We start from the raw sequence: 23,038 nt of genomic DNA, 5'->3' as shown, positions 1-23,038 counted from the left end.
CTGAATCAAGAAGAAATAGAGAATCTGAATAAACCAATCACAAGTAAAGAGATTGAAACAGTAATCCAAAACCTCAAAAAACAACACTCCAGGAGCAGATAGCTTCTCTGGAGAATTCTACCAAACATCTACAGATTTAATACCTATTCCCAAACTCTTCCAAAAAACTGAAGAAGACGGGATGCTTCCTAACTCATTCTACGAGGCCAACATTACCCTAACACCAAAACAAGACAAGGACAACACAAAAGAGGAAAATTACAGGCCAATATTGCTGATGAACATAGATGCAAAAATCCTCAACAAAATATTAGCAAATGGAACACAACAATACATTAAAAGGATAATACACCATGATCAAGTGGGATTGATACCAGGTATGGTTCAACATCTGCAAATCAATCAATGTGATAGACCACATTACCAAAATGAGGAATAAAAGTCATATAATCATCTCAATAGATGCAAAGAAAGCATGTGACAAGATGCAGCATCCATTTACGATAAAAACTCACAATAAAATGGGTATGGAAGGAAAGTACCTCAACATAATAAAGGCCATATATGACAAACCCAAGCCAACATCATACTTAATGCTGAAAAACTAAAAGCCATGCCTCTGAGAACATGAACAGGACAAGGGTGCCCAGTCCCACCACTCTTATTCAACATAGCAGTCAAGGTTTTGGCGAGAGCAATTAGGCAAGACAAAGAAATAAAAGGTATCCAAATTGGAGAGGAAGAAGTAAAACCCTTGCTGTTTGAGGATGACATGATTCTATATATAGAAAACCCTAAAGAATCCACCAGAAAACTATAAGAAATAATCAACAACTACAGCAAAGTTGCAGGGTACGAAATCAACTTAAAAAATCAGTTGCATTTCTATACGCTAATAACAAACTACTAGACAGAGAAGCCAAAATAGAATCCCATTTACAACTGCAACAAAAGGAATAAAATATCTAGGATAAATTTAATCAAGGAGGTGAAAGACCTATACACTGAAAACTATAAGAGATTATTAAAAGAAACTGAAGAAGACATAAAGAAATGGAAAGATATTCCATGCTCATGGATAGTTAAAATGTCCATGTAACCTAAAGCAATCTACAGATTCAACGCAATCCCAAGCAGAATCCCAATGACACTCTTCATGGAAATACAACAAAGAATCCTAAAATTTACATGGAACACCAAAGACCTCGAATAGCTAAAGTAATCCTGAGAAAAAAGAACAAAGCTGAATGCATCACAATCCCTGACTTCAAATTATACTACAAAGCTATAATAATAAAAACAGCATGGTACTGGCACAAAAACAGACACACAGATCAATGGAAGAGAATTGAAAGCCCAGAAATAAAACCACACATCTACAGACAGCTAATCTTTGACAAAGGAGCCAAGAACATACAATGCAGACAAAGGAAAGTCTTTTCAATAAATGGTGTGGGGAAAACGGGACAGCCACATGCAAAAGAATTAAGGTAGACCATTATTTTACAGCATACATAAAGATTAACTCAAAATGGATTAAAGACTTGAAGGTAAGACATGAACTCACGAAACTCCTAGAAGAAAATATAGGCAGTACACTCTTTGACATGGGACTTAGAAACATCTTTTGAATACCATGTCTACTCAGGCAAGGGAAACAAAAGAAAAAATTAACGGGACTATATCTGACTAAAAAGCTTATGCAAGGCAAAAGAAATCAGGAACAAAAGCAAAAGACAACCCACCAACTGGGAGAAAATATTTGCAAATCATATATCTGACAAGGGGTTAATCTCCAAAATATATAAAGAACTCATACAACTCAACAACAATAAAAACAAACAACTCAATCAAAAAATGGGCAGAGGATATGAACAGAGATTTTTCCAAAGAAGATAAACAGATGGCCAATAGGCATATGAAAAGATGTTCAACATCACGAATTATTAAGGAAATGCAAACCAAAACTACAATATGATATCACCTTACACCCGTCAGAATGGCTATAATTAACAAGGCAAAAAATGACAAATGTTGGAGAGGATGTAGAGAAAAGGAAACCCTCATACACTGCTGGTGGGAATGCAATCTGGTGCAGCCACTATGGAAAACAGTATGGAGATTTCCCAAAAAATTAAAAATAGAAATACCATATGATCCAGCTATCCCACAACTGGGTATTTATCTGAAGAACAAAGAGATGTATGCACCCCTAGTTCATTGCAGCATTATTCACAATAGCCAGTACGTGGGAGCAACCCAAGTGTCCATCGACTGATGAATGGATAAAGAAGATGTGGTACATACCTACAATAGAATACTACTCAGCCATAAGAAAAGACAAAATCATCCCATTTGCAACGACATGGATGGATCTAACACCTATGTCATTAGGTGTTAAGTGAAATAAGCCAGACAGAGAAAGACAAACACGGTATTATTTCATTCACATGTGGAAGATAAACAAGTACATGGATAAGGAAAACAGATTAATGGTTACCAGAGAGGAAGGGCATAGGGGTTGGGGGGGGGGTTGAGAGGGATAATGGGGCACATATGTATGGTGATGGATAAAAACTAGACTATTGGGGGTGAGCACTATGCAGTCTATACAGAAACTGATATATAATAATAATGTACACCTGAAATTACACAATGTTATAAACCAATTTGATCTCAATAAAATAATATTTTTAAAAACGGGGGAAATCTGAATAAAAAATAACTAAATAAAACTTAAAAAATAAAAATAAAAAGAGGGCTTACATTGTACTTGAATAAAGTTTTCAAAAGCTCATTTTCTTCAGTGGCTTTAATATATATATATAAAATTATCTGTTGGGGGGCTGGCCTGGTGGCGTAGCAGTTAAGTGCACACGCTCCACTGCGGCGGCCCGGGGTTCGCAGGTTCAGATCCCAGATGCACCGCTTGTCAAGCCATGCTGTGGCGGCATCCCATATAAAGTAGAGGAAGATGGGCACAGATATTAGCCCAGGGCCAATCTTCCTCAGCAAAAAGAGGAAGACTGGCATCGGATATTAGCTCAGGGCTGATCTTCCTCACCAGAAAAAAAAAAAATTATGTTAGGCTTGTTGATTTCCTATTAAGCTAATCTGTTGTCACAACTGAAGCACTCTTAGTCCATCTTTCCCATATAATGTAGATAACACTTCAGTGTCAGCAAAAATAAGTCATTAGGCATTTGTTTTTGCCTTAGTTTTAAAGAATATTTGCAATTACAGGCTACTGTTTCCATAAAATCTACTTAGAAAAAGCATTGATGATGGTAGTCATCTTTGGCATACCACTGATACAACAACATATACACATATACATATATATAATTCAAAATACTACTGCATACTGCAAGTAAAGTCCATTTCACTCAATTTCCATCATTTCCTTACAACTAACTGAAGCAAACTAAAATCTAGTAGAACTCCAAGAGATAAGTCATGAAGCATTAAAAAAAAGAAAGATTAGAAAATTCTACTAGCAGTTATGTAGGGAAAAGAGTTCTAAAACAGACAACCTAAGAGGTAAAGCTATCATTTTGCCCATTTTAGAGATGAGGAAATGGAGACACAGGCAGGTTTGAGTAACTTGCCCAAGGTCAGAAAGCGGTAGAGCCAGAATTCACATCTCAGCTGGCTCTGGGGTGATTTCCCCTGACCACTATGGTACACTAAACTAAACTACTTCTCCAAATGTATCTTTTAAGTGGCATTTTGGCGTTACTGTTTTCCTCTTCATAGCTTTCTGTATTTTCCAAATTCCTATAGTATTAATTTTATAAAAGAGCTTGCATATTCCTCCAGATTAGGTTTATCAGCAGCTTTGGCTCTTTTCTTCAATGTGTTTGAATCCAGAAGTCACAAAACATATATCTATTAGAACAATATACTGAATTTTCAAAAGAGCATGCCACTTGTGCTTTTTCATTTATTTCAGCGTCTAGAGACAGCTATATTACCCAGAATCTGAGAGGCAGCTCCTGACTGGAAAATGAGTGATAATGTGTGCAAGTTTTCTGAACATCTGGGTCCTAGGATACGGGGAACCAGTAGAGAGGGAGTTCATCTTCTTGGTTTTTTTTGAAGGTAGAAGAGAATTGGTTAAGTGAGGAAAGGGAAAGGGAGATATTCTCAGTAGCTTGGCCCCAAATTGTGTGTTCTCAGGAAGAAATCCAATTCAAGAGAGAACAAGGGGCCTCTTTTCTCAGTTCCATGGCTACTTTTTTCCCTCTTCCATTTTTTAACATACTCAATATCAAATAGGGCAAAGAACTTAATCAGACCTTATCCTTTATATAAAGAAAAGAGATAGAAAAAAAAAAACAGTATCACAAATATATATACAGTCTTTGGTTTGAAGATATTCCATACTTGTTTTTGGTAAGAATATTATCCTTTAATTAAACCTTTAAAAATGATGGTCCTAATCAACAAATGGGACCATATCAAACTCAAAAGCTTCTGCAAGCAAAAGAAACAACTAACAAAATAAAAAGACAACCTAAAGAATGGGAAAACATTTTTCCAAACCATGTATCAGATAAGGGATTAATATCCAAAATATATAAAGAACTCATACAATTTAATAACAAAAAACAAACAACTGATTAAAAAATGGGCAGAAGAACTAAGTAGACATTTTTCCAAAGAGGATATCAAAATGGCCTCAGGCAGATGAAAAGATGCTCAACATCATTAATCATCAGGGAAATGCAAATCAAACCACAAAGAGATAGCGCCTCACACTCAATAGAATGTCTATCATCAAAAAGACAAGAACAGGCGATGGCGAGGATGTGGTGAAAAAGGAACCCCCATACACTGTTGGTGGGAACGTAAATTGATCTAACCACTATGAAAAACTATATGGAGGTTCCTCAAAAAATTTAAAAATAGATCTACCATATGATCCAGTAATTGCACCACTGGGTATATACCCAAACGAACCAAAAACAGTATTTTGAAGAGATATATGCACTCTTATGTTTATTGCAGCATTATTCACAATAGCCAAGATATGGAAACACTCTAAATGCCCATCAGTGGATGAAGGATAAAAAAGATGTGGTATATAAACCAATGGAATATTATCGAGTCATGAAAAAGGAGGGTAATCTTGCTACTTGTGACAACATGGGCGAACCTTGAGCACATTATGCTAAGTGAGATAAGTCAGACAGAGAAAGACAAGTACTGTATGATATCACTTATATATGGAATCTAAAAAAGTCAAACTCAAAAAAAACAGAGTAAAATGCTGGTTACCAGGGAATGGCAGGTTGGGGAATAAAACTGATGTTGTTTAAGAGAGGAAACTTGCAACAAGTAGTAAATAAGCCATAGTGATCTAATGCACAGTATAACGAATACGGACAACAATACTGTATTATAATTATGTAAAGTGATAAATATCGCTACAGAGCCGACCCCGTGGCTTAGCGGTTAAGTGCGCGCGCTCTGCTACTGGTGGCCCGGGTTCAGATCCCGGGCGCGCACCGACGCACCGCTTCTACGGCCACGCTGAGGCCGCGTCCCACATACAGCAACTAGAAGGATGTGCAACTATGACATACAACTATCTATTGGGGCTTTGGGGGGTAAAAAAAATAAATAAATATCACTACAATGGTAATCATATAATAATATATAAATGTACCAAAAGCAGCACACTGTACACCTTAAATTTACATAATGTTATGTGTCAAATATATTAAATTTTTTTAAATGATGGTCCTGATTATTTTTTAATAGAAAATCCATTCCCCAAAGGAAAGTTTAATTCTTAAGTAAGGGGAAAATTAATCTGTGGTACTTCTACTCATTACTTCTGAACCATTAGAATGGTGATAGTAATAAAAATAAGATCTTTTTTTCAATTATATTCCAGGCTCCAAGAGGGCAATCCTGTCCCAGTCTATGATACTAGCCTTATTACGTTTTCATTTCAAATATTACATTTTGAAATACACTTTCCTCCTCTTTTGTGAGAAGTGTTCTTTTTGAAAGTTCCTATGTAATGACATGAGATTTTTTTTTTTCTTTTTTAAGAGTTGAGATGAGGGCCGGCCCCGTGGCTTGGTGGTTAAGTGCGTGCGCTCCGCTGCCGGCGGCCCGGGTTCGGATCCCGGGTGCGCACCGAGGCACCACTCCTCCAGCCATGCTGAGGCCGTGTCCCACATACAGCAACTAGAAGGATGTGCAGCTATGACAGACAACTATGTACTGGGGCTTTGGGGAAAAATAAATAAATAAAATCTTTAAAAAAAAAAAAAAAAAAAAAAAAAGAGTTGAGATGAATGATCCTCCAATCTGTTAAAGCCAAGTGCAAAACATTATGGACATGAAAAACAACTCCATAAATAATCATTTTTAGTTTTAGAAAATATCAGTATATATGAAAAATAACTTTCAAGAGGTTAAAACTTCCTTCTAAATTTCTGCACAGACAGTAAAAAAAATTATTATAGTTACGAAAAAAAGTTCTACATCATATGAAATAATTAGATATTCTCCCAGAAAAGGCAAAAGCAATGGTATAAAAGGTACAGAATTATGGGACAAAGCACATAATCAATTCATGATCAATTCCAAAACAGTAATCCTACAAAGAAAACACAATGCAGTTCAGCAACACAAACACTGCATCCAAGGACTGATTTACCGTTTGCTTTGAAAACAAGCCAAATTTTTCTGTCTGTCACAAGGGATAACATATTTTCTCTTGGCAGTAAAACATGAGATATAAATTCATTACTGCTAAGCAAAAAACAAAAAATATTACTATCAATGAAAATTTTGAAAATCCTCTGTAAGAGATGTGTTTCACTGACAGTAGTGATGCAGTTCCAATACAAAACTAAGTCTTTGGTTTTTAACATATTCAAGAATCATGAGTGTATGTCCGCACCATTGTGTAACCTGTCTTCAATACTGGTTACTGTTAACAGATAAATCTGCCCCAGGATATAGTCCATGTAGAGAGCCTATGGCTTGGGTTTTTGAGCAAATATAAAACTAAATAATGTATTTAACATGCTAGTCTTAAAATGTTATATTGATAGGAAACAAAAATAAATGAAAAATAGCCATATTTCAAGGAAGTCTAATATGTGAGAGATATTTTATGGGTGACAAAAATTTAGAGAGAAGAGAAGAGATTTAATGAATTTGCTAAGGAAATAGTCATGGTGACTAAGGACAGAATCACACACTCATTATGAGATCTCTCAAGAGGCCACCCAAGGAAATAAGAACAGGGATATCTGCGCATGGGACAGAGACATCCCTTTCCCCCTCATCAGGAAATAAATACAATGGTTTCTATCTCATTGGCAAGAGAAAGTCAGGCCACAACACTGATTTTAAGAACATAGATTTGTCCATAGAGAAGTTCTAGGCTTGAATTTGTAAAATCTGATTATTATAGACCATGCTTTATGCTGCATCATCAGCTGCTGCCTATTTAAAATTATCCCCTACAGGAGCCCGCCTGGTGGCATAGTGGTTAACCTCGCGCACTCTGCTTTGGTGGCCCGGGATTCACGGGTTCAGATCCTGGGCACGGACCTATGCACTGCTTATCAAGCCATGCTGTGGCAGGCGTCCCACATATGAAGTAGAGGAAGATGGTCACGGATGTCAGCCAGGGCCAGTCTTCCTCAGCAAAAAGAGGAGGATTGGCAACAGATGTTAGCTCAGGGCTAATCTTTCTTAGCAAAAAAAAAAAAAAAAAAAAAAAAAAAAAAAAAAAAAAAAAAATCTACAAAATTATCAAAATTTCCTAAAACTTTTATGATGCATATCTCAAATTTTACATCACACCCATACATGTAAACATGAAATTAAAAAGAACATGATGAATTTGAAAATATATTGTGCATTCTTGTTCAACATTTAATTCGACTCAATATTTATTGAGTGCCATTAAGTGCCAAACACGTTCTTTATAAAGGAGTTCTCTAAATGATGCACGAAGTTGCATCTTTAGTGTACAGAATTTCATTCATCACAATTTTTCCTACAACTGCTGGTAGCAACAAAAAACCTATGTATTCTGTTTTTATATTTTTGAATAGATGACTACAAATTTTTTCCCACTAAATAACAGTAAAACAGACAATTTTGCTAATGAATTTATTTTTGTAAGGGTATATGATATAACCACTGACAGTGTCACACGACCCAGGAGTATAGAACTCTGCCTCTTCTGCTGACCACTCTAAGGTAACATTAGCAGGTGAAAGAGCATAGTAGTTAAGAGAACTGACTTTACAGCCAGATTACCAGGTTCAAATACCAGCTGTGCAATTTACTATTTGCATCCAGGGTCTTGGAAAAGCATTGCCTCAGTTTCATTAAATATTAAAAAATAAAATAAACAGGGATAATAATAGTACCCAGCTCATAGGGCTAAGTGAGTAAATATTTGTGAGGGTGCTTAGAACAGTACATGGCACAAACCAACATATAAACATCTGTTGAGTAAAATAAAATAAAAATATTATTGTGTGTGTTTGGTGGAGGGAGGCTGTAAAAAAGTAGAAAAAAAATAACCCAAAAGAAAATGAGAACAATTTTCATCACCCATCCCTGATTTGACATAGTATTCTTTCCCTCAAAAAGCTTACCTCTTTGCTATAATTTATGGGTTTCTTCATTTACCAGGACTCACAAGCTATTATTGCCTCAGATGCTCTGAAATCTTTTTCTTTTCCTTCCATTTACAGAAATGTCTAATACTTTTAACAGGAAACACTTTTAATGTGTTCATTGCAGGGTCCAGAGTACATCCCGCTAGAACTAAAATCACGTGAAAAAGTCTGTAACTTTGTCAAAAAAGTATTCCGTTCAGTCTTCTGTTCCATCCACAGAGAATATTAGAAAGAAGACACGACATACCCTACACTGTAATCATAGATACTTCGATAAGAAAATGCTTATTAAATTACTCAAAGAGGTACAAACAGAATGCTTTTGTGAAATAATTTCTCAGTTAGGTACGTTGGACAGTAGCTTGCAGAAAATCTTGGGTATATATTCCAAGCAGAAACTTTAAAACAAAATAACACATCACTTATGTTCTTCATATTATAGGCTAGTATTAGCCCAATCTTCCGAACTTATCCAACCAAACAATTTTGAGAAAAGATTTGTGCAGGGCTTACTAGTCACCTGACAATAATTCTGTAATAAAGTGGAACTATAATAAACTAATGCCTTCACTTTAGCATTCAACAACATTTATACTTTTCCCGCCACAAATGACTCTGATAACTTAAGGCAATTTAGTCAACAATATAAACAACCAAGATTTATTGAATGTATAATAAATGCTGACCTAAATATTGCTGGAGATAGACTTTCCTGTTTTGTTGAAATAAGAAGTACATCCAAAATGGTTGAAGAAAAGGGTGTTAAATTTCATTGAATTAATTTTTTGGTGTGCACTTCACTTCTGAATACATTTTTACTATCTGTGACTTCTTTATAAGGAAAAAAGTTGTTCTCACCAAAAATCTGACATCTTGAATGTTTGTCACAATCTTTTTAATGATGCATAACCAGTACTTAAGTCTGAAATACTCTACTTAAAAATTAGATGGGTTTTAAATGTGTTCACATACATTGATTGCTTGGAATTCAAGATACCTTTTCTTACAGAAAATACAGCAAAACCGGCCAAGAGAAAGAAACTAACATTTCATGAGCACCTACTATGTGGCAGCACTCTGCTGGGGAACTTAATTTTAATATCTTATCTTTCACAACCCTGGGAAGTAGTAATTATCATCCTGATTTTACAAATTCAGAAGGTTGTTTCCTTAAATTACACATGATTTTAGCAAAGCAATATATGTACATTGTGGGGAAAAAAACACCACCATATCTAAAATCAAATAAGCTAATAAAAAATAGCAGCCCCATAACCCACCCCACCAAAGGCACTCCTTCTTTTAATTTTCAGCTTTTTCTTTTGGTATTTATCTCAACATTTCTAAATAAAACCTAGTGGTATAAGAATATTATTTAGAAATGTTGAGATTAAATTGGGAAGGCCTTAGAAGTCTTCCATCCTCTTATTCATTTGGACTGGATGCTCTCTCAGCCAGCTACACGGATGCCATCCTGAGACTTCCCTTCACCAATGTTCTGGGGAACTCCTTTGTCTTCTTCTTATCCTTCTCAATTTACCTCTTCTATTACCTGACAGGTACTTTAGCTTGGAATTTCAGTTTAAAAATCATGTTCACTTGGAACTTTAAGCGCACTGTTCTATGGTCTGAGCTTCTAATATTACCGTCCAGAGACAGATGCCACTCTTATTTGAAGTATTTTTGTTTCTGGTTGTTTTTTTTTTTTTTTTGGTGAAGAAGATCGGCCCTGAGCTAACATCTGCCAATCCTCCTCTTTTTGCTGAGGAAGACTGGCCCTGCACTAACATCCATGCCCATCTCCTTCACTTTATATGGGACGCCGTCATAGCATGGCTTGACAAGCAGTGCATCAGTGCGCCCCGGGATCTGAACCTGCGGACCCCGGGCTGCTGCAGCGGAGAGCATGCACTTAACCGTTTGCGCCACCCGGCCAGCCCCTAGAGATCCTTAATTTAATCACTTCAGCAAAGATCGCTTTTCCAAATAAAGTCAAATTCACATATTTTGGAGATTAGGCCATAGACATATATTTTTGGGGGTCACCGTCATGCTACTACAGCAGGTATTATTCCGTTCTTCCCATTGGATTTTATACTGTACATACCTATTGCATTTTCTATACTGTTTTTCTAGGTATAAGAATCAACAATGTTGTCTTCCTGCCAATTATCCTTTCAGATTCAACAACAGACTATGTTGTTATTAATTACAGTCTCTATGATATTCCAATAGTTTTCTGATATCAGTTTCTAATTTAAAAAGACGTTCTAGCCTCAAGAATGTTCTTTCTAATTTAAATAGATACATAGTGTGCATTTAAAAAGCTATTTAAGATGCCCTCAATGATAGCAACTAAACTTGGATATATACAAATACCAAAATTTTTAAGAGTTCAGTAATTTTTAAGTTTCATTCAAAATAGAGAGAAATGTTAGTTAGAATTTATTAGAAATTATTATTTAGTTAGAAATTATTCTATTTACCTGGACCATATTACTACATCAAACTGGTTCTTTAGTAAGAGCCTTACAGTATTTATACGATGGCATCTTAGTTTAAATGATAGGAATAATCCTACACTTTTGATTATCCCTAGAAAGGAAGAAGCATCACTTAAAATCTATGACCAAAGTCCATAGGAGAGAAGGTAAAATAGGGAAAATGAGAGAAAAAGAGGGTTATAACAAAGAAAGTACAATTTAATTAGATATTTTTTTCTGAGACACAAACTTTTGGTACACCAATTCTGAAATAACATGGCATTATTACCAATAAAATGGAAATAGTATACAATAATTTTGAAAGACAAGTATACACTAAAGGATGACTTCTTAAAGTCTAATATTTCTTCTGGAAACCCATTCATGAATCTCACTTATTAACAAAGAACAAGAGGGAGACAGATTTCTGCTAATGAAATTTTGAATCTGTTCTTTTTCCTTGATAGGTACTGATACAACATACCTTTGTTTGACCTATGGTTCAACATTTCTAATGTGGAAAATGCATAAACCAGCCTTTAAGATGAGCACATGAGATTCTGCAAGATTAATTTTTCTTTAAATTGCTATGTCAATTAAAAGTGACAATAATACTGCAATGAACTAAATGTTGGTGTCTCTCCAAAATTCATGTGTTGAAATCCTAACCCCCATGCTATGGCATTACAAGGTGGGACCTTTAGGAGGTAATTAGGTCATGAGGCAATTAGGTCAAGCTCTCATGAATGGAATCAGTGCCCTCATAAAAGGGACCCCAGAAAGCTCCTCTGTCCTCTTTCTGTCACGTGAGGATACAAGGAGAAGTTGGCAGTCTGCAACCTGAAACAGGGCCCTCAACAGACACCGAACCTCAGACTTCTCAGTCTCCAGAACTGTTAGAAACAAATCTTTGCTGTTTAAAGCTACCCAGTCCATGGTATTCTGTTACAGCAGCCCAAACTGACTAAGACAAGTACTATACCTGAATGTATTATTTAGTCATAAATACAACAGAGCAGTTAAATTCATTGCTATGCCTTGAGAAAGCTTCTGAAAATATAAGTATAATTCTAATTTACTAACCAAAGTAACACATTTAGCTACAAAAGCTCATCTTTTACCTATAACCCTATGCTATACCACCCATGTCAAACATGATCAGAAGAGGCCAAATTTTCTCCTCACTCCTATTCTGCATGCAGTTTCTTTTTTGGGAGGCTTATCTATCATTGTGGAATTTTCTAGCTTTTAGTAGATACTCCAATGCTATTTTTATCTAATTGTTACGTGCACTGCCAATGATATCCTGCTTTTAAATGTATTTTTCTCTTTCTTCTCACTTCCGGTCACACCTAATGTATTATGTCACTAGGCTCCCTCCCTAAGTTCATCTGGTTCCTAATACATACATCTGAACACTTCTCTACAATTTCTACTTTTAAAAATTAATTACAAATATTTGTTTAAATATGTTTTTGACTCTTTGATGGCACTACTCTGATTAAAGTGAGAGGGAAAAAAATCTAAAGGTCTGTAAGTGGAAAAAATGAACTGAGATAAAATAATAATCTTTTTTTATGACCAGTTCTCTTTCTAACTCAGTCTCTTTTACCTGCTTCCTATCCTATGAATTCATGTTCTTTTCACTCTTTTCTCCTTGAATTTTTCCTATGTTATTCTCTACTCTCTAGAGTTAGCAAGAAGAGGTCCAACACAGAAAAAAATAAGAATTATTTTGTAAGCAGAAGGAAAAGAGTGAAATAGATGGGAATTTCCCAATGTGCTATATTAAACATCAATTAAAATGGGAACATAAGTTCAAGTGCAGATTTCTAAAGACTACAGGAAAGAAAATAGGCTGTGAATTTCAGAGAAAAGAAAGTAATCAGAACGATCTAGTAAACACAACAGCTTTATGGGAAACTCGGGAGCTTCCTTTCTTAAGTATCGTTACTACAGAAATCAGACTGCAGGTGGGTGCTGAGAGGGTCATAACAAAACATGCTTCATCCCTGGAGGCACCTCCAGTCTGTTTTAGACACAAACGCAACAAAATTTTCCACCAATCTGATTTATAAATCCTTCTGTTTGAAATACAAACTAAAAAGGCTTTGGTAAACAGCTTAGCCAATCCTGGACTACCAAAAAAAAAGGAGAGAGAAGAATGTGAGACAGTGAGAGTGTGTGCGAGCACAACTAAAGCAAGCAGTGTTTAGCTAATTTTGCTAAACTTACGTGATTCATATATTTTTCCTTTTGGAAAAGGTTCTATGGCAGCCAAGGGCCTAGATCAAGTCTTAAAAATAAATCTCAAGATGCGTTATAAGCAACTCCACACCCATTTTTCTACCTCCATTACATAACAGAAAGGTGAATTATGACTGTACTTTAGAAGAAAGGAATTTGCTAAACTGTGCAAGTAAAAATGGAAAAAACAAACAAGTAAAGTCATGAAATATAGAGACAGGATGCTTCCTAACATGTCACACCTCAGATTTCTTTATTGGGTTGATTTAAACCTGTCCAAGCAAAATGAGAAACATTACACCTACTCTATTATCCCATTGGTTCCATGATTTTATAACAGTCAGAGAGAACTGAAGTTTGTCTCAAATCAAAATTTATGTTGTTGGTCCTGCATTGTTCCTTCAAATCATAATAAAAATCTCATCGGATAAGGAAGCTGAGGTTCAGGTTAATGATGAGAAGAGATGGAATCTGAATCCAGGCAAGGGCAAGTTCAAAGCTTATGCCATTTCCACTGCTCCACCACTGCCTCTGATTAAAGGCAGTCCTTCCAGAGAGGATGGAGAGTTCTAGTCACAGTCATGCATTTTCTTTCCTAAAGCAGCAAACCTTCTCCATCTCTGAATTAACTGCTAAATCTGCTCGTGATTTTGATATACTAATTAGTCTCTTAATAACCTATACTCCAACAACAGCACACACATTTATGCTATCAACCTGAAATGCAGCAAAAAGGATTAAAAGGTTATTTTCTTTCATTAAAATAATTTATTTTCTCTCACCATTCTGTATAGGAACAAGAAAATATTTAATAAAAGCTATTTACTACTAACAAAATCTTAAAAATAAGCACAGATACCTTGTGCACTAGCACAACTACAGTTATGATATCAACCAGTAGCAGAGTCTAAGAGTTCAGATTGACATTGCAACCAGGCACATTCAACATTGTGACTTATTAATTTGGACAATCCCACTTAACCAACTTTGTACTTATCAGAACCAATAGTTGTGACTGTAATAACTGTTTATAGTCCTTGTGGCTGCACAATGATATTTAGTAATTCTTTAATTTCATTCCTAAAATATTTCTTTGAAGTGGATGAGGTTTTTCCTGCAGGAAACAAAAAAAGTATTTCCCACATCTAAGATTATTTTTCATTTTAAAGTGCTTCACCCGAAAAAGTCAAGCAAGGGTTTCTCTAGTGTGTGTCACATTAGTCATTTGCTCAACAATCAGTCACTCACTCAACCTGCAGCAATGCACAAAACAACCTGCTAGGTGCTGTGGTGATACCAACATGAATAAGATACAGTCCTGTCATCTAAGGCTCCTATCTAGTAAAGAAGACACATACCAACAACTTGTTGAAAACATAAGGAAATACATCCCAGTATTAGAGGTAGAAAAAGAGCTGTTTATCACAGACGAATGCTGGTAAATTCTGATTAGTGAAATGAAGGAAAAGAATGCCAAGAGGTGATATCTAATTGGGCCTCAGGATAAAATGGGATTATCATATTTGAAGGTGGTGAAGTGCGTGAATAAAGCAAGGCATTCCAGGTTGATGGCCCAATGTGAGCAAAAGCCCATGTGTATGAAAATGCCTGGGGAACCTGAAGCAGTCCTGTGAGGCCAGAACCCAGAGTATCTGTGGCAGGTAAAGAAAGACGATGTTAGACAGCCAACTCTGGGTCTGAGTACAGAGGCCCTTTAGTGCCACTGCAAATTTGGGCTTCATCCTATAGATAATGAAGATCCAGTAAAGGTGTTTAAACAAGGAAAGTAATATGATTCAATTAGTGCTTTACAAAGAAAATACCAAACAAGCAGTGAAATGACTATCAAAGAAGGAAGAAAACAGAAACAAGAAGAGATAGATGAGTAGTTATTAAGATACCTAGGTAGAAATAAACGGATCATGTAAAGTTAGAAGCACTAGAAGGATGGTGGTCATATTAACAGAAACAACAGTCACATGAGAATAACAGTTTGTGTGGGAGGGAGGGAATGAAGAAGGGGAACTACAAGGATAATGGCTTCAGTTTTGAAGATTCTGATAGAGATGTTCAGATGACCAATTGGAAATTCAGGCTTGGAATGAGAAGAGAAACTGAAGCCAGAAATAGAGATTTAAAAGTTACTGGCACATGGGCTGGCCCCGTGGCTTAGCGGTTAAGTGCTCGCGCTCCGCTGCTGGCGGCCCGGGTTCGGATCCCGGGCGCGCACCGACACACCACTTCTCCAGCTATGCTGAGGCCGCGTCCCACATACAGCAACTAGAAGGATGTGCAGCTGTGACATACAACTATCTACTGGGGCTTTGGGGGGAAAAAAATAAATAAATAAAATCTTTAAAAAAAAAAAAAAGTTACTGGCACAGAGGTAATATTTGGAAAAACGAAAATAGGTGAAGTCATCTACAGAGAAAGAACAAAGCAAGAGAAGAAGGGTAACGATAAGACCCTTAGATATCTGCTCTCAAACAGCAGGAAATAGCAAAGAGGGTACAGTGAGGCAAAAGCGCAGCCAATAGAGGAAAAAAGTCACAGAAGTCGAGAAAGGGGAGCTCTAAAGCAGGAGGGAGAGTCAATCATTACAAACTCTGAAGAAGAGTTAGAGGGTGAAGAGGATTGCAGTTATGGAACTTACTATCACATCTCTGATGCTGGGGAAATTTCAGTGGCATATGAAATCAGATTTTGGGTACAGAAAAAAATAATTAGGGACTAAGCACAGATAAATTACGTTTTAGAAAAAGTTAATGAAGAACTGAGATAGCCCTAAGGTGTCCTAACTTTTACAATCATTTCTAGAACCAGTTAATATACTAAAAACTTAGAATGTGCCTGTTACAGGAGAAGGATGCTAACTGAATCAGTGAATCAGAGCATAACTGGAAATGACTCGTGTGCTATTTTGGCTTTAACTTATCTAGCTTCTAACTTGAGTCAATTCTATGAATTAAATAGTTATAATAATAAAGTGGGAGGAAGCTGTTTTTAGTCATAAAAGTATATCTATGATGCCCACCACCTCAAATCTAATAGTATGTTACAACTAGTATTCAACAAGCAAAGAAACTTGCTTTGCTGCACAGAGAACCGCTAAAAACGCTGGACCTCAGTAAAAAAACCAATACTGTGGACATACTGAAAAGAAATTTCCCCAGTATTTAGGGGAAAAAAAAAGGGAAAAAATCTTAAGGGTAAACAACAGAACATTAGAAAGTAGTCTGAATTCATAAGGTGGTAGTTTGCAATACAACACTTGTCTAGTAACCCTATATTTCATATTTTATTTAGTTTTCGTGCAGATCACTGGCATATCTGTAATCTGAAGTGAAAAGCTGGGGCCCTTTTAAGAGCTGGAAGAGGACTATTTTATTAGCCTAATATTATTTGTTAGGATCATCACTAATAATACTTGAAAAACTGTGAAATAAAACAAAATAAAATTACTTACAAGCAATTTTTCTTACTAATATTCTTCTGAATTCTAATTATCCAACACTATAAGAAACATAATAAAAACAGTCCTAACTAAGGTAGAAAAACTGCATTCTCAGATCTTCTCATGAGAAAAGGGTTGCTATGGGTTTACAGGAGACCTGTGTAGAAGGAATTCTTTCTTTCTTTCTTTTTTTTTTTTTGGTGAGGAAGATCAGCCCTGAGCTAACATCCATGCCAATCCTCCTCTTTTTGCTGAGGAAGACTGGCCCTGAGCTAACATCTATTGCCAATCCGCCTCCTTTTTTTCCCTTTTTCTCCCGAAAGCCCCAGTAGATAGTTGTATGTCATAGCTGCACATCCTTCTAGTTGCTGTATGTGGGACGCGGCCTCAGCATGGCCGGACAAGCGGTGCGTCGGTGTGCGCCCGGATCCAAACCCCGGCCGCCAGTAGCAGAGCCCGTGCACTTACCCGCTAAACCACGGGGCTGGCCCCATATTTTGCTATCATGGTCTTTGGGTTTTGAATTTGTAGGAAGAAATACAAACAAAAATGGTACATTAAATGATAGGCAGAGCATTTAGGATCCACAGAAAACTTGTTTGCCAGCATTACTTCAGCTAAGTTTTAACAAAGAGGCAAGGAGAAGAAAGTATCATTTTAAACACTCCTGAAAAGTCCAACAGAGGTTTCTTTTATAATCTATTAGATTATAATTCATCTAATGTAAAAACATCAACAAGTTTTTAGTCTTGTTTAGTCAGACTCCACTTCTCTTCTTTGCTGCAGATAAATAAAAACTAAGCTGTTTCAATGGTCAACATAATATCCTGCTACAAATTAAGGACTGGAGAGTGAGAAGAAACTTAGCTAATTTTTAAAGCAGTATATTTTAGTAATGTGAAACCCATTGGTTGGCATCAATATAATATATCCTTCCAGTTAATTCTCTAAGATTTTAGTTCATTGTTTTCCCTGTTTTTGAAATACATCATAAAGAACTGAAATGTATTTCAGTACAGGCAGGTTTCTTCTCTATTCTTTCTCTTTCTCTTCCTCCTTATTATAGTTATTAGTATTACTGCCATTATTATTATTATTTAAGAATACGGACTCATTCATTTGATTAAAAGTTAAAAGGTTAAAAAAGGTTATATAATGAAAAGTTAATCTCCTTGCCACTCTGATCCACCAAGTCTCCAGTTCTCTCCTCAGAAGCAACCACTGCTAAAAGCTTCTTCTATATAAGTCTAGAGTTACATACACACGCTTATATGCATATGGCTTTTTTACAGAAATCACATCATAATATACATATACATTTCTGTACATGCCCCCCCCACACAATGTATCTTGGAAATTGTTTCAATTACTATACACGGAGCCACTTTCTTTTTGATAGGTCCGTTACATAGATTTAAGATTATTTAAATAATCTCTTATGATGGATATTTAGGTTGCGTCTGCATGATGGAATGACTGTGTGAGATGTGTAGGACAAATTCTTAGAAGTGGGCTGCTTCTGGGGAAAAAAGGATGGATATTTTTGCTAAAACGCATCCTGCAGAGGCTGCTTCTGTAGAAGCAATTTGGCATTAATGGACTAGAATGCTTGTTTCCTCCTATCCTTCCAAAACAAACTTTTTTCTTTTTGCTTAATCTCGTAGGCAAAAACTGGCAGCTCATTGTAGTTTTAATTTTTTATTGATTATAAATGAGGTATGGCATTTATCCTTGTGTTTAAATGGCATTTAATTTTCTTTCCTGTGAACTGTATATGTCTTTCCCTATTTTTTAAGGTTTTACATGTTAATAAAATAATATACGCACACAGTTTAGAGTCTACTGGTTTTATAAGACTCATTAAAACAAACAGCAATCCCCAGCTCTCCTCTTCTAATACTTTTCCTTCTCCAGGAACAACTTTTATCTCTCTCAGCCAATTCTTTTGGTAGTTACCATCAAATAAATAATATGACTGTACTGATGTTTTTTAATTTTTCCATTTTAGACATTATCTATTGACTTTCCACTATGGAAGATGAGACTCTGATTCTTCTCTCCTCCATTACTACCCCAGTAGACGCATATACACTTCCTATTCTCTCACCCTCCCTATATAGTTACACAGTAATTTTGGTAAGAACAAACAACATTAAGGCTATGTATGCTATTTAGAGTGCAGCCATACAGTATATCCTATTTATACTGTAGCACAGTGATCAAGAGCTTAGATCCTAAAGGCCGACTGCCTGGGTTCAAATCCTATCTTTGCCATTTACTAGCTGTCTAGTTATTTAGGCAAGTTACTTAACCTCCCTAGGCCTCAGTTTCCTTATCTGTAAAACAATACCTTGTGGGTTTACAAGCATTACAAAGTTCATATCTATAAAGTGCCTAATATGTAGAAAGTGCTATATAAGCATTCTCTAAGTCCTGAACGACTTTTTTGTTTCTCCTGTAGTTATTCTGTGATCATTCATTTGCTTAGATTTCTATAAGCTTATTGTTAATTCAATTCCAAATTTGCTTCCTGTTGTTTAAATTCATTAGTGATATCAATTTTGTCTTCTTGGAGAAGTCCTCACTACCGCCTTCTTCTGACTGCTCCAATCTGAACCGGTTGCCTTCATTCTACAGCTGGTGCAGAGTGTTTAACTCGGTTCTCTCTCTATCATTCTTCCGAGGGTTTCCTTTTGTCTTTCCCATGTTGGATCTGCTATTCTATATTCCACATCCTGCTCATTCTTGGTGAAGAATATATTTCATTAGCTTCAGGAGAAATAATGTATAGGAAGTAATTTTTTTTAAAAATCTTGCATGTCTGAAAATGTCTTTATTTCTCATGTATGATTAATGGCTTATAGCTAAATATAGAATTCTAAGTTGGAAATAATTTTCCTTCAGAAGTATGAGAGCATTCTTCATTGTTTTCTAGCTTCTGATGTTGCTGATAGGAAGTCGGAAGCCGTTCTGATTTCTGATCCTTAGTGTGTAATCTGTTTTCCTTTCTGTGGAAATTTGTACGACTGTCTCTTCGTCACTAGAGACAAATTGAAATTTCCCAAAAATGTGCTTTGTCATAGGCACTCAGTAAGTCCTTTCAATTTGGAAACTTACATCCTTCAGTTGTGGGACATTTTCTTGAATTATTTTGCTAGTGATTCCCCCCCCCCTTGTTTTTCTTTTTCTGGATCTCTTTGTTTTGCTATTAGACTTCCTAGACTGGTACTCTATTTTATTTTTTCTTTCCTCTACTCTCTGGGATATTTCCACATTTTCATCTTCCAACCCTTCTACTGAGTTTTATTTCTGTTACTTTTTTTTTAAATACACAGCAGCTCTTTGGCTTTATATATAACAATCAGTTCTCGTCTCATGTGTATAATATTTTCTCTCTCTGAGGATAGTGACGAATTTCTTTTAAGTTTTCTATTCCCTGTCTGTCACTGTTCCTTCAAGTTTCTTTTTCCTTTTGTTTTTTTGTTTAGATTTTTCTCTTTCATGCTAGAAGCTTTTTTTCGGATGATTGCTAGTCTTGGGAATGCCAGTATCTTTAGGTCTTTCCTCTTGGGCCGGTTAAATGTCTCAAATGGTACTGTTCCGATCTCCTGCCCAGAGGGTAAAGGCAAGTGAGAGAAGACCGGTGGAGGAGTCTCATCGCTCAGTGTGTAGATGTTCACTCAATTCCCTTATATTTAAAGTGCCCTATGTTCTCAATTTTGCCTGGCATGCCCCAATCTAGAGACCCTTGGGGTTAGGTAGGTTTTTTCTCCAAGGAATTAATCTCTAGTCTTATATAAAGGTAGAGGCGGGTGTGGGAAGAGCCAGGGTTCAGTGGAATGGAGAAGAGGAGGAGGCCTAGGGATCCACTACCATGTGTTCCTGGTACCATTGATTCCTGAGCTATTTGAAGATTCTGTGGTAAAAATCAGGTTAGTTCTTGGCTTTCCTCATTGCCAGATTAGGATTTGGCTTTCTCAAGTCAGCTAGGTCATTTAGCACACTCCATTTGCTTTCAGCTTTCAATTTATTATTATTTTTTTTGTGTGTGGTATTTTCTTCTTTCTCATCCTCCTTATCCTTAAAAGACTATGTCTTGAAGAGAAAATCCCTTTACTACAGTTGTAGTGGGGTTTCTGGAAGAAATACAACTATATGCTTATTTGCAGCCCACCATTTTTCTTCCCAGAAGTTCAGGCTGAATCTAAAAAACTTTCCTGATTGTTCATGCCACTCATTCTCTAACCACCCTAGTGGATGACCAAGATTAATATTGCCTTAGAACTGGTCAAGAGAGGCCCCTCGCCTGGGCATCACATTTTAGAGGACTCAACTCTGTTGCTCCTGGGCACAAATCCCCACAGAGCTTGAATGTACAGGCCGGGCTGTCCACACGCATGTTTGTGAGGCCTCTGATGATGTGGGACCACATCTGAAAATTCTAGCCTGGACTTCCACATTGTTATAAAAGTATACAGGTATACAGTCAAGGTTGAAGGAAAGAACATATTTTATTTAAGTTTATTTAAAAACAAAAGTTTTTTATGCTAACGTAAATATTAAGATATATGATACAGCTCTGTAAACCTAGCAAATGGTGGTCCACAGTTAAACGGTGACTTCCTTCAAGGTTTCTCCTGCTCCAGGTCTTCTGGCTTTAGAGCAACCCTGACAAGAGCCTATACAAATGACTGACATGAATCAGAAAAGAAATTCCTTATTTAAGACACTTTACTGCTATCTGCTGAAAATTTTATGAAATAATTACAAATCAAAGATGACAATTAAATGACATGCACTCCTAGTTGTCGGGCAATGCATAATTTGCACAACCAGAGGGATAGTACTGCTCTTGAACCATCTTTCACAGAAGTGAACAAATCTCTACCGTGTCAGGATGAGGATGGGGAGGAAGATAGAAGAGCAAATCAGGAATCCAAATTTCCACTTACAAGTTAGAAGTTGTAGTCTGGCACATTGACTTAGAACTGATTTTCTCAGAGAAAAAAACGTTCTAACTGCTAATCTAAATCTAGTTCATAAGAGTAAAATAAAAATCGGCTTTAGTAGGTTAGCTTGAGAGCTTAAGAACTGCTAGTTTTTATTTTATTCATACTAGTTTTGAGTTCCAAATAACTAACTTTCAAAAGAAATTTAGGAAGGTGTTCAAAATTAACTGACATTTTGAAATTCAATTGGCTAACAAATGCAAGCTGCTTCTTTCTTATGGACAAACCTGATTAAATGATTAAATCAGGCTGGCAGTAAGGTCAGCTCTGTTACAATGTTTGCTTTGAAAACTTGAATGTTCCACCACAATTGACACATTAGGGAACAATCCATGATTACGTGAATTTTTGTTTGTTTATGAATAAGGTCATCTCTGAAAAACACTAGGTGAACAAAGAAAACTGCACCAAGCAAGAAAGCTGAACCAAGCCACGTATGAATACACAAAATGCTCACACACATGCAAACTTCAAACATCTACCTGCTGCCTCACTTCACTGTGTGTGTTCTGAGCCACACCCATCCACATCTGGTATGACAATGTTCTACTCAATTTCCAAAAACCCTCCTTCCATCACTTCACAATAACTTACAAATACTCTGATGCCCACTACCACAAGTAAATTTCAGGATTTTTTCAAGGTAAAGTGCTATATTTATTGTAGTATTTATGTTATTTCTCAATAATTTAACATATAAAAATGCACTACCATTTTCACAAAGTTCCAATCTTTGTTTACGTGTCGTTGAACAAGTTTTTGAGTATAGTGCCCCTAATCCCCTTTTCTGCATAAGCTTTGTCATTTTTATTGTGTAATTTTGCACAGAGCAGTGATTTTTATATGACATATGTCACATTATAGCAGGAACTGACTGTACACGGCTATTTTAACCTAGACTCAAGCTCATACTTCTAGAATACATATTATCAGCAGTATTACCATGTATATCTTATAGAATCTTACAAACTGCAAAGAATAAACATATACTCGCTCATGATTTTTAAGAAAATCCAAAACTACCCAACCAAAAGCCTCAAGGGACTTTATTCCAGGGTCTTCTACCTTAATTATCCATAATGTTTTTGATAATTCTATTTGATTTTTCCTCAAAAAACATATGTATCGCTGAAACCTAAGAACGATGGAATACAAGCATAAAGGCTGGATATTAAGCAG

General features: G+C 36.2%; 1 protein-coding gene across 8 annotated transcripts in view; it reads right to left on the bottom strand.

Moving 5' to 3' along the window:
• RASAL2 (RAS protein activator like 2) overlaps positions 1–23,038 on the bottom strand; it is a 397,309-nt gene that overhangs the window by 153,672 nt on the left and 220,599 nt on the right. The window lies entirely within an intron of this gene.

This window comes from Ceratotherium simum, chromosome 2 (genome assembly GCF_057802395.1).
Source record: "Ceratotherium simum simum isolate JZ-2026a chromosome 2, ASM5780239v1, whole genome shotgun sequence".
In the NCBI taxonomy this organism is placed as follows: Eukaryota; Metazoa; Chordata; class Mammalia; order Perissodactyla; family Rhinocerotidae; genus Ceratotherium; species Ceratotherium simum.
Note: the sequence above shows the minus strand (reverse complement) of the source record. Positions and strands in the feature narration are given on the sequence as shown.